Here is a 13,441-nt window from a genome sequence, read left to right as displayed (position 1 = left end):
AGTCAAGTCTCAAACCGATCTCCCTGAAGGACAGAGTTCGAGCACAGTAGCATGCGTAATCAATCTAGCTTCTGGCTGCGGTGGGTGGGGTGGGGGATGCCTGTTCAGAAAATGGCAGACTTAGCGTGATCTTAGGTTGGAATTTGCGATCTCTTGAAGTCAGTAAGACATCCATTGACCACCTTCATGGCCCGAAGGAAGAGTTAGTGGTTTCAACAAAAGTGGTCAAGTCCCTGAAAAGTAACCTAGGCAACCATTACCACCAGCCCCCACCCCCCGCCACCACAGGTGTCAATCTGCTGTAGAGCCAGTGAGAGGCTAATAATAATAGAGTGGGCTCAGCTGCGTGACCTGCAGAATTCGTATTTTTTTGCATACTGGAGATGAAACCCAGGGGTCCTTTACTACTGAGCTGTATCCTCACAGCCTCATTTTAAATTTTTATTTTGAGATGAGGTCTAAGTTGCCCAGGCAAGACTTGCACTTGAGTTCTTCCTGCCTTTATCCTCTCCTGTGGCTGGGATTATAAATATACACCACGGAGTCTGGCCTGAATTAGTGATTTTCATATCAATGGAAAGTAACTAAAAGCAAGTGAAACTAGAAGGACTATTCTGTCTTTCCTTGCATTTCAACTGTCGCCACCATCTACATCTGCCTGCTCCAGGGCCCTAGGGACCTGGTGGTAGAGTGTGTGTGTGTGTGTGTGTGTGTGTGTGTGTGTGTGTGTGTGTGTACTGGTTCTCTCCCCACATTTGCTCACTTGTCACTTGAGAGTGTGGCCCAGCCTTGCTCACAAGTCAGCAGGATGATTCCAGAAGTAGAAGAGGAAGCTGTAAGGCTTCTTAAGGCCTAGCCTCACTTCTGCTGCATTCTGTCAGCCAGAGTGAGTCACCGGCCAGCTGGATGAAGTGGTGGTGAGAACAATCCCACAACCCCATTGCTAAGGGACACAATCTCACAGAGGCACCATACATTGGAGCCTTACCCATCTCAGTCCACCACAAAACTGTAAAGCAGTTGCCACTCCCAAGCTTCCAAAGGAAACAGACCTTTGGTCATTATGCTGCCTGCCTAACAGCCACCATCACATCTGGGAAGATTTTAATAGACATTTTTCTGTATTGAGCTAGACTGATGAACACAGACTCAGAGTGAAAGTTCCCTCTTGCTGCTTTGCCACTTTTGTAACCTCACCTTGCCAGTGGACCAAAAGCCATGGAAAAGGAAAACTTTTCTGGATTTCTCATTCTACTTAATTTTAACAAATAGTATATGTATCAGCTAATGAATATTTCAGTCTTTCACGTATGAACCAAAAATGTAATTATGGATTTGATTTTACCAAACGTTTGCTGCCTGCAGTAGTCAGTGATCACAAATCGCATTAAATGAAAGGTGAACCCCATTACAGGATCAGGAAAATGGAGCTTAATAAGTTTTGTAATTATGGGGCAAATCTATGCAAATTGCAATTTTTATTAGGTAATTTTCCATCTTCATCTGGGCTCTAATAGTCCATTAGACTTGTGGCAGTTCAATGCTTTTATTAAGGAAGTTCTTTAACTTCTTTTTTGTTTTGTGCCTTATAATGAGAAAATTGTATTTGGAGGTAGAGTGGTCACAGGCCTGATTTACTTATCTTTTTCAATCTTATTACAAATAAGATGCTGAATCCCATGTTAATTATTCAGCCAAATTCTATAGAGCCAGGTTTTGTCCATTTTATAAAAAGACTGAAAATTTATGAGATTTTTTATGAATTCCTCCCCCAATCTTACAAACAAGTCTTCTTTTCCATTTAGGGTATCATGTTGGAATACAGGACAGCAGGAAAGGGCTTCTTAAGTTTAGGAAGTCAGTTTGTCATATTAAAAGTATGATTTCACCTGTTCGGTGATTATGAAACTATAACTCATTTTATAAGCTGGGAATTCAAAGTCAATATATTAACCATCAAAGTTAGCCGTCACACTCTTTTTTCTGTACTGTGGTTGAGGTGAGGCATTGTTATAGGTCAGATCTAACTTCCGTGTTTAACAAATTACTGTGTTTTAGACATTTTAGATTTTTTTTTTTTTTCGTACAGGGTATCAAACCCGGGTCCTTGTGCTTGTGAAGCAGGTGGTGACACCACCGAGCTAAATCCCTGGCCCAACATTTTAGGAATTTTGTTATGTGTTTTAAAATCATGATTTAATAAGGAAGGAATGACCTTGTGTCACTAAACATTAGGGAAGAGCCTTGTGGAAGTTTTTTTCAAGTTGCTTGAGGCTTTTTGTGTGCAGTCCTGGAAGAAGCTGAAGCAGGATTGTGCTGGGATCTGCTCCAAAATCACTAAGAGACTTAGAACAAGAATTTAACCCAGGTCGTGATAGACAGTGCTTGCTGGAAACAACGTTCAGTGCAACAGAACTGTCCCTTGGCACAGGAACGTGCATACCACTGATTAATTTCAAAAGAAGGTTTTGTGTCGGGTCCCAATGTCTCCCTGACACTTTGGGTTTTCAGTGGTGGGGAAGGCACAAGTGTCTCTTCAACAGCCTGCTTTAGGTCTCCTGCCCCTTCTATGTGCAGATGTTGCGAGCAGCCCTTCGGTGGATGGAGGGGTCTGTCCCGAGCAACTGACCCTCTGGGCTTCCCTGGGATCAGTGATTCATCGAACTGAATCAATCTCCCAGCAGTGCAATTAGATTGTACTAAGGTTTGGAGTCTACCAGTATCCGTGTTGCCGCCCTCCTGCAAGCTATGACCTTTACTAGCTTCTCCAGCATCTTCTAAGGTGAGATGTGACAAATATAACATGGTTCATGAGACTCACTTACCTGTGTATGTGTTAACACCTTTCTTCACTAATGAGGTGTATCTGCTGGTACCTTGAACTTCTGAGCTTCTTATTTTGGCCCATTGTTGTTTTAGTTTTTCCCTTCTCGCACACTGTGTTTGGAATTTCATTCTGCCTGAGCAGGTGGGTCTTTCACGGCTACTGTTGCCTGAGGACCTCAGACTCCAGCTTCTCAGCCTTTCAGTCCAGACTCACACCAGCGCCTCTCAGGGAGCTTCTAGGCTTTCGATTTCCCACCGACACCACAGTCTTGATCTCTTTTGTTCTACAGCTCCCAGCTTCTTAGGCTGAACAGCTACTGCATTCTCTGCGCCCCACCCTACTGGGTCTGTTCCTCCAGAGAACCTTTAGCCAATAACGTACCATGAGGAATTTTACTCATCAGGGATCCAGTTTCATTTTTTCCCCCTGTACAGATCATGCCAACACTAATAATGAATATTCTATCCTCTGTCACACAGGGCTTCCATATTTGCAAATGTGATGAGAAAGAAGCCATACTCGGTGCAGGTTTCATGTTCACTTCTCTATGCATTTGGGAATCTCTCTTAGGTATGAAAAGGCTGGGTGAGAAGTGATGGGCAGTATGGGGGGGTAACAATTTCTGAGAACCTAAGATGTGCTGGTCCTTTGTGAAACTGAGATGCTTCGCTTCATTTAATCCTCATAGCGGCCTGTGAGAGTAAGTTTCATTAACTTCTTCATTCAGGCTTGTGGATGCGGGGCTGTCATGGCTGTGTCTAGATGTCCCCCAAAGCCTCCTGTGAACGAGGTGGGGCTTTTTCAGAGTAGGATGGATCTAGAGTGTGTGACAGTAGAGTTGATTCCTAGTGCAGTGCTAGGCCCGAGGGGGCTGGGATTAAGGGTGTGAGTACTGCATGCCCTCGGTAGCTTGGATAAGATAAGAGGGGCAGGAAGACTGTGCCAAGGCCTCTTGCTGCCTCTGCTTTATCTGCGTCCATGAACTGCTGCCCCTCTGCCACTCTGCCTTGGAGCCAGCCCATTATGGACTGAAACCTCTATGAACTGTAACCAAAGAAGCCCTTCCCCTTTAATTTTGGGTGTTGGGTATTTTGTCTCAGCACTGAGAGGAAAGTGACTAAGACAAGGGCACAGAAACTACCGTGACAATGGCTCTGCTGGAGCCTGCCTGCTTCACAGTCCATCCTTGGAGATGCTAGTGGTCCAGCATCACATCTGGACTGGTGTCCTCTGTGTCTCTTCTCTTGTTGCTGAGATGACATTAGTAGAGGGCTATATAGGACGTTGGTCTCTGTTTGAAGGTCCATTTCTTCCTTGCCTGACTCTTTTTTTTTTTACTCTCCAGTACTGAGGATTAAACCCAGGGCCTTCACACTGAGCTGCATCCTCAGCCTTTTATTATTATTATTATTATTATTATTATTATTATTATTATTATTATTATTATTTTGATACAGGTGCTTGCTCCATTGCAAAGTTGCCCAGGCTGAGCTTGTACTTGGGACCCTTCTGCCTCAGCTTTCCAGAGTGCAGGAATTACAGGCATGCACCATCACTTTTGGCCCCATCAGAACATTTAACTTTATTAACAGAAAAACTTAACAGAAAAAAGTTATACTTTATTTTATTTTTTATTTTTTTGGTACCAGGGATCAAACTCAGGTCCTTGTGCTTGCAGGGCAGGCGGCAGAACCCCTGAGTTAAATCCCTGGCAAAAGTTCTAATTTAAAAACACAAACTTTTATGATCTTTCTAAAGATTTAATCTAGCAATCCCTGAGTATAGGAAAAAGGGTAACACAATCTCCTGAGTTAAGTCACCGAAAAAAAAATCTGTATTGCATATATTTTGATATGATTTAGTATTGTTTTCTTGCCAAAAAATTGAATATACCTGGACAAAAAGTAGAGAAATTCATACCACCTTTTCGGTTGTAGTATTCAGTTTTTTTATTTGTAAAATGGGCTTATGTAACATGTATAAACAGCAAGAGTACTTGGATGTAGGAGGGGACTGAGAGTCACATCTGTCCCCCTTTTCTAAGTCTGAAGAGCTTTTTATGCTGTTTGTAGTCAATTTTTGTTGTTGTTGTTGTTGTTTTTGGTACCGGGGAGTAAACTCAGGACCTTGTGCTTGTAAGGCAGGCGGCAGCACCACTGAACTAAATCCCTGGCCCTATTTGTAGTCAATTTTGAGGTAGGATTTTCAAGGGATAAATGTCCAAAATTATTATGAAAGGACCATATGTTTTAAAACATAAATACTTAGTAAATGCTGTTTCAGAGCAAATTTAATTAGGAGGTTAGGAAGTTGGGCCACCCTGCCCCACAACAGATAACTTTGTCCAGAGTTAAATCTGAGCTTCTGTGAATTAGAATAAAGAATAGTTACAACTCTAACCTGTCCAGTCATATATCTGGCAACCATTATTTGCATGTTACGTTTATTTCAACAAACTGAAAATGACACCCATTTGGTATTTCCAGTGCTTCTGAGTAATGTGCTTGTGGTATGCAAATGCTCTAGAGTGCTAACTGTCTCTAGATAACTTCAGGTATATCTTTATTTAATGTGCAGGGAAAAAGGTATTGCAGGTAACAGAGGGGCTCAGAGGTATGCTTTAATCTTTTGCTCTTGCCTCTCTAACAAACCCATGTACACATTTTTATCAATGATATGAATGGGTAAAAATAAAATCTTGGGACTTCAGTTTCAACTATGATACTAAAGAGCTTAGAAGAAATAGGTAAATCTACTATGTGGAGACAGCAGTACCCTTCTGTCAGTAACTGATAGATCAGTCAGAAAGAAAATCAGTAAAGATATAGATGACCTAAAGAGCAACATTGATCAACTTGATCTAATTGATATGTGTAGAATATTCCACCCAACAATGGCAGAACCTTCACCAAGATAGGCCACATTCTGGGCCGTAAAACACAATATAACAAATTTAAAAGGGTATAAATCATACAGTCTGCTTTCAGAACAAAATGAAATGAAACTAGAAATCTGTAATGAAAGACAGCTGCAAAATCCTCAAATTCTTGGAAATAAAGCAGCAGACTTCCAGATAACTCAAGCATTAGTGAACTCTTGAGAAAGTTTTTAAAAATTGAACTAAATGAAAATGAAAATATAACATCAAAATTGGTGACAGTGAAAGAAGTGTTTAGGGAGAAATTTATATTATTAAATGCATATATTAGAAGTTTATTTATAATCAACAAACTAAGTTTCAACCTTAGAAAACTAGACAGAAGAGTGATTTAAGCCCAAAACAAGCAGAAGAAAAGAAATAATAAAAATTAGAGCAGAAATCAATGAAGTGAAAATAGAACGTAATAGAGAAAAATCAATGAAACCCAAAGTAAATTCTTTGAAGAGATCAATAAAATTGATAAACTTCTAGCTAGGCTAAACTAGAAAAAAGAAATGACTCAAATTACCAATATAAAAAAAGAAAGATCATGATTACTGATCCTGTGGCAGTAAAACAATAGTGAAAGACTATCATAAATGACTCTATGCACACAAAATGAAACATTACACAAAAAGAATCAATTCTTTGAACACAAACTACAAAAAAATCACACAAGGAAATCTAGGTAGCCTTGTATCTACTAAAGAAATTGAATCAACAATTAATAACCTAAAAAAATAGCACCAGACCCAAACTGCCTAAACTTTTTCCAGTGACTTCAACCAAACTTTTGAGGAAATAATATAATACTCTATAATCTCTTCCAGAAAATAACATCACAAGAAGCACTTGATAATTCATTATTTGAGGCTAATGCTAACCTAATGTCATAGCCAGATGAAACATTACAGTAAAGAAAAATGATAGGCCACTACTTTTCATGCTCACAGATGCAAAAATCCTCCGCAAACTATTAGCAAATTCACCCCAATAATTAATAAATAGATTGAAAAGCCACAACCATGTGGGATTTATTCCAGCTGTACAGGGAAGTCAGTGTAATCCACCATATTAACAGGCTAGAGAAAAATATATGATCATGTCATTTGATATAGAAGCAATTGACAGGATTGGGTATTTAGCTCAGTGGTGCTGTGTCTGCCTTGTTAGTGCAAGGTGGTGAGTTCAATCCCTGGTACCAGAAAACAAACCAAGAAAAGAAGACAAAAGAAGAAGAAGGAGAGGGAGAAGGAGAGGGGGAGGAGGAGGTGGGGGAAGAAATTGACAGCTCTAACCCTCACATGTGACAAAAATTCTCAGCAAACTAGGAATAGGGAGAACTTCCTCAACTCGGCAAAGGTCATCTGCAAAAAACATTCTGTGGCTAGCATGATACTTAGTGGTGATAGATGAGGCACTTGCCCCCAAAGCCTGGGAACAAGATAAAGATGTTCTTTCTTACCACTCTCACCCACATCATACTGTAAGTCTTAGTTTGTGGAGTAAGACAAAAAAGTATTCAGAATGGAAAGGAAGAAATAAGATCATTTTAAGCCAGATTGTATTAGCTATCCAGAAAATCCCAAATAATCTGAAATGAAATGCCTCAAAGCCAAAGTACCTCCTGGAACTAATAATAAAATTTGCAAAATTGCAAGATATAAGGTACCTATACAAAATTCAATTGCTTTTCTAAATGGAATCCATGAACAATGAAATTTGAAATAAAAATACCATTATAATATCACCAAGAGTAAAAATATTAAATATTTAGAGCTGGGGACATGGGTCAGTGGTAGAGTGCTTGCCTAGTATGCGGGTAGCCCTAGGTTCGATTTCCAGCCCTGGACAATAATACATATATACATACTTAGATATAAATCTTTCCAAAACACTGTTGAAAGAATGAAAGAAGACCGAATGGACTGATATTTCATGTTCCTGAACTGGAAGATTCAAATATTGTAGACATTCGTTTTCCTAACTTGATTCAATATAATTCCAATAAAAATACCTGTAAGCTCTGTTGTAAGACATCCATAAACTGATTCTCAACTTTGTTTGGAAAGACAAAAGACCCAGAATAACCAATTCTAAAGAGGAACAAAGTTGAAAGATTTCCAGATTTCCAGATTTTCTATGTACCTACAATAATCAAGATAGAATGGTAGTGGCAAAAGAACAGATAACATATATCAATCCAACAGAAGAAAATCCTAGAGACGGACTCACGAATTTAGCCTATATTTAACAAAGACACAAAAGTAACTTGACAGAGAAAGGACAATCTTATTTATTTATTTATTTATCTTGGTAACAGAGATGGAACTCAGGGCCTTGTGCATGCTAGGCAGGTACGGTGCCACTGAGCTAAATTCCTGGCCCAGGAAAAGACAGTCTTCACAAACTGATGCTGGCACAGTTGGTTGTCTAAATGCACAGAAAGGAACCCAAGCTGGGCACGGTGGCATTCTGCAAAGGGTTAAATAGATCACAGGTTGCCAGAGGCCTGAGTAGGGGTTTGAGTCGGTGAAGCACGGGGACTTTGCTTAGAGCATTGGCACTGTTCTCTGGGACAGTGGTTACACAACACTGTCAGAAGCTGCCAGCTGGTTTCTGGGCATTAGGGAGTTTGTGAAGCACAGATGGACTACAACCCACACACTCAGAGGGCCACGCACTTACTTTGCAGCCCTAAGACAGCAGGAGTCTGGTTTTGTTCCAGCAGTGATTTGTTGTATCCCTCCGAGTCTGTCACCGCAATTTAGGTCACAAGGACACCAAAACACCAAAGCTTTCCAGTGCCTCTATCTAGAGGATGACCTATACCCCCTTCCCCTTTTTTTTTTTCCTTTTTGCTTTAAACAGGGGATTGGATCCAGGGTCTTTGCACTGAGCTGTATCCCTAGCCCTTAAAAAAAATTAAAAAAAATTTTTTTTGAGATAGAGACTCTTTAACTTGCCCAGACTCAGCTTAAACTTATAATCCTCCTGCCTCAGCCTCCCAGAGTGCTAAGATTCCAGGTGTGTGCTATTGCATTTAGCTTGATCTATACTTTTTAGAACTCATGCACAAGCAGTAGCTAGCTGCCAGGTAAGAAGTCCATGTACACTGAGATCTTCATACATTGAAAAAGCCCAAACTGGCCCTGTGGAGAGGCCACATGGAGAAAGAGGTGCTCTATGAGCCCTTAGCTGCTCTAGCCATTCTGGCCTGATGTCAGACATGAGAGTGAATGACATGACACCAACCCCAGACGCCCTGTGAGTGCAACAGCATGAGATACTGAGCCATAACCACCCAGCTGAGCCCAGCCAATGCACAGGGCTGTAAGAGACAACAATAAATGACTCTGTACTATGAATACTGGGATCCTTCCTTCAGACCACAGTGAATTACTAGACCGGAGCTGTCAGGCTTTACCAACTCCTGCCATCTTGCCCAGCTCACTGTAAAAACAAGTGCCTTGCATTGTGCACAGTTAATATCTAGTTTTTTTTCTCTCTTTCTAAGGGAGGAACTAGAACAGTACTCAGGTTATCAAGAAGAGGAGACAGTGCTGTCATTGTGCAATTCTCAGGTGACTGGAATGGAGCTATTCCTGTTCGGTGATGAACAGAAAGGAGCCAACGTGGGATTTACAAAAAAGTGCAGATGTTACAAAAAAGGGAAAGTAAGAAGTACAGAAGGGATTAAGGTATGGAGGCAAGGAGGAGGGAGGAGAGGAAAAGGGGATAAGAAAGGAAATAAAGTGTGCTATGTACATGTACCAACTCCACACAAGGAGTGCGAACATTACATACTGCAAACTGTGCTAATAAAAAGGAATGGCTACAACCAAAGGAAAAAGAGAATGCACGCCTGAATCCAGGTGTGGTGGTGCACGCTGGTAATCCCAGCACTCTGGCAGGCTGAGGCAGCGCGACTGCAAGTTCAAGCCCAGACCAGCATTTTAGGGACTTAGTGAGACCCCTTTTCAAAATAAAAAGTAAAAGAGACGAGGGAGGTAGCTCTGTGTGAAGACAGAGTGTTCAGTCCCCGGGATGGCAAAACAAGAAAGCAAGCAAACAAACAAAACCCTGCCTTGAACAAGAATTGGATGATGCAATTGGAGGAATAAACCATTTAGATCAAATGTGCCCAAATCCTCAAAGAAAGTAAAGAGGGCATGTCTATGAAGCAAGACCAGAGACACAAGAGGTCAAGGACATCAGCATTACATAATGTAAGGATAGAAAAAGTGGCTCATGGAGAATTAGTTACACAAGATGAAATTCACAGAAGACGAAAACCACCTTAGACACACCTGAGAATCAAATTTGTACTGCTGCCATGGAGAGGCGGTCTGGGGAGAAATTTATAAATGCAAGAGGCAAAGATAATTAGGGTGGATGTGGGAGCCAGTGATAAAGATACAACACACAGAGGGTTTGTACTGAGGAAAACAGAGCCAACGTAAGAAAACTGAATTTACAGATAAAAACAGAAGGATGGCTGGAAATTGCACAGTAAAAGGATTCTCTCACTCTAACAAGACACATGAGTCTAAAGCCATCAGGACCAACAGAAATTCCCAGCACAATGGCAGGGTATGGTCAACTGACCGTGGGAGATTTCAAGTTGGCTTCTGACTTTTTTCCAAAACTCCAGATGCCATCAGATAATGGAACTATTAGTTGTAGATTATGGTGGGGCAAAATTGTCAAGCTAGGAGCTTATAAATGCTTCTTAAAATGCATGCTTTAGTTGGTGGAATATATACTAAAATGAAAATAAAAATGAAGGACTTAAGAGTATGTAGAATGAAGTTTGTGGTGGGCCTTGAATGTACATAAACAAAATTACTAGATCTTAATGGCTGGAATTTAAGGCCATAACACTAGAGTTCATTTATTTTTACACTGGACAGCTGTTTGAGAAATGTAATAAATCATGAAAGTTCAAGCTAGTGTCAGTGGAAGTAATGGAAGGTGGAAAGTATGTTGGTTTCTTTATTATTTTAAAAGGGGAATCAGCTTATTATTTTATGTCTTAAATAAAACTACTTAATAATATACTTTAACATTTTCATACCAGCCCTTAACTTTCGATTATCACAAACTTTGAGAAATTCCTTTTGTATATTACATTAGCAGGGCAGCCAAATCACCTCTTTATCTTTATAGTTGATTATATACTTTGTCTGACTGGTTCTGGACTTCTCTCCACTGCTGTGTACACATCTTTCTCCTCATGTACTTTCTTTATTTTTTTCCCCAGATATTTCAGGGCTATGTTACTTTGTGCCTAGAAGTATAATGACTATCTCCATTGTGGACTATACTTTTTTTTTTTGTCTGTTTGTTTTTGAGACAGGCTCTCACTATGTAGTTGAGACTGACCTGGAACTCACTGTGTAGCCCAGGCTGGTTTCGAACTCACAGTGATCCTCCTGCCTCAGCCTCCCGAGTGCTGGGATTACAGGTGTGTGTCACCATGTCCTGCTATAATCTTAATCATATAGAGACCATCTGACTCAATTCAGTTTTGTTTGTCCAGGATGCATGCATATCCTTGACGATAATACTGCTACCATGCTTTCTTTTGTTTACAATTACTCATTCATTTTGATATAACATTTCAGGTGTGTCTCATACCTACAACATAGAGTTAAATTTAATCTTCATACCCAATTTCAGAGTATACATGATTTAACAGGTTATTTGTATTCTATTTCATTTGTTATAAGAATTGGTAAGACCAGAATCAGGCATGGTGGCCTATGCCTGTAATTCTTAATAATCAAGAGTCTGAGGCAGGAGGTCAAGTCAAGTTTGAGGCCAGCCTAGGGTACATAGTGAGTTCAAGTCCAGCCTGAACTGGATAGCGAGACCCCATATCAAGACCCCAAAACCAAAATTCCAAAATAAAAGAATCGTTATGGACCAGAGGACAAATAAATGACACAGATCAAAGTTCATGATTAGTTTGAAGTGTATTAGGGAATGAATTTTATGATAAAGGTAGCTTTTAGAGCAATGTGGTAGTGAAAGGCCACTTATGCACTTAAAAATAGGTGTACCCTCATCTTTCCTTTTACAACAAAGATAAATCCAGGATAGGAATTAAATGTAAAGAGTAGTAACAAGTGATCAATAAACATCAAAGGATATTTAATCATACACTTTAAAGAAATTCAGATTAAAGCAACGAGAACAACTTATTTGGTCTCATTTGCAGCACTTGAATTTAAACCTTTCACTGTATCAATCATAATAAAGAAAAGAGGGGTTTAGCAAATGCCAGTGTGTGTGTGTGTGTGTGTGGGGTGAGGAACTGGGTCCCCCATGTACCCCTGGAAGGTCGGTGCATCGACATAGCACTTTAGAATCAGCAATATCAGTGGATTTTAAAAGGTATTGATAAAAACTTAATGCATTTTTAAATGTAGAAAGCAATTCCAGTTTAAGAATCATCCTCTATTGACATATTCACTCGGGCTGAAAGAACGAGAAGGTTTATCAAGCATTACTGGCAGTAGCAAAAATTAGAAAAATTCAGAGTTCTTGATAGCAGATTGGTTCAATATATTAGAATGTATTTACCGTTTTGATTGCAAGGGACAGAGTTTGACCTTGAACAAGGGTTAGAAGACAAGTGTCTACGCCCCATGAGGGTACCTAGGGAGGACCAGAACTGGGACTTGAAGGTTGAGAGGATCTCGCACTCTACCCCTGCCTGTATCTGTATGCAGGCAGAGGTTTTTGTTTTTTGTTTTTGCCAGGCAGCAAGGCTTCCTTCCCCTGGAAGGGAACCTGGGCACAGGCAGATGTGAGCTCACACCTTCACAGCCAGCACACAGGGGCTACTGGGGACGCAGTCTCTGTAACCTCCATTTCCATTCCCAGTCGCACCGCTGTGTGTGTTCATGGGTTTTCCTCCTTGGCCGGCAATCGGGGAGCAGTGCTTTCTGCCGGAGTCTTGCTGAAAGCCAAAAGCAGGGACTTTCCGACTATGGAACTCCAGCTATGAACGCTGCGAATGTCTCCCGGATTCAGCCTTTGTGAAGAGGACAGTGGACCGGGGAGTCTGAATGTGTATACTGAGAAGCAGGCACTGGTAACCCCAGGAACAAATCAGTTCTGTACAAGACTAATGTGTATGAGGTGTGATCAAAATACAGGAAGTGTTTAAATGTAAAATTTTAATCACAATAAAAGGCACATTGCCATTAATCTCCCACAATGTACTTCGCTTTGCACACACTTTTCCCATTATACTTTCTACTTTCCGAAGCAGCTCTGCAAGTTCATGAGTGTCTTTACAACACTCCTCCCCTTTCTTGCACTGCTTTCTGGTCACCATGGGTGGAGCAGACTCCCTCTACTACACACTGAAACCGTGAGCCGGAAGAAACCTCTCCTCCTTTATTTGCAAATGTTGGGTATTTTACCCCAGTGATGGGGAAGACAAACTTGTAAATGAATCTCTAAAGATGAAGAGGCAGGAAACTGTGGAACTAGGTTTCCTAGGTCAGAATCCCACTCCAGCCTGCTGAATGTGGTGGTACACGCCTGTAATCACAGCTCTTGGGAGGCTGAGGCAGGAGAATTGCGGCTAGTTTGAGGCCAGCCTGGGCTACATAGTGAGTTCAAGGCCAGCCTAAACTACACAAAGAGACCCTATCTCCAAAAAAAAAAAAAAAAAAAAC

This window comes from Fukomys damarensis, unplaced genomic scaffold, assembly GCF_012274545.1.
Source record: "Fukomys damarensis isolate Sample0158 unplaced genomic scaffold, DMR_v1.0_HiC HiC_scaffold_19, whole genome shotgun sequence".
Taxonomy (NCBI): domain Eukaryota; kingdom Metazoa; phylum Chordata; class Mammalia; order Rodentia; family Bathyergidae; genus Fukomys; species Fukomys damarensis.
Note: the sequence above shows the minus strand (reverse complement) of the source record.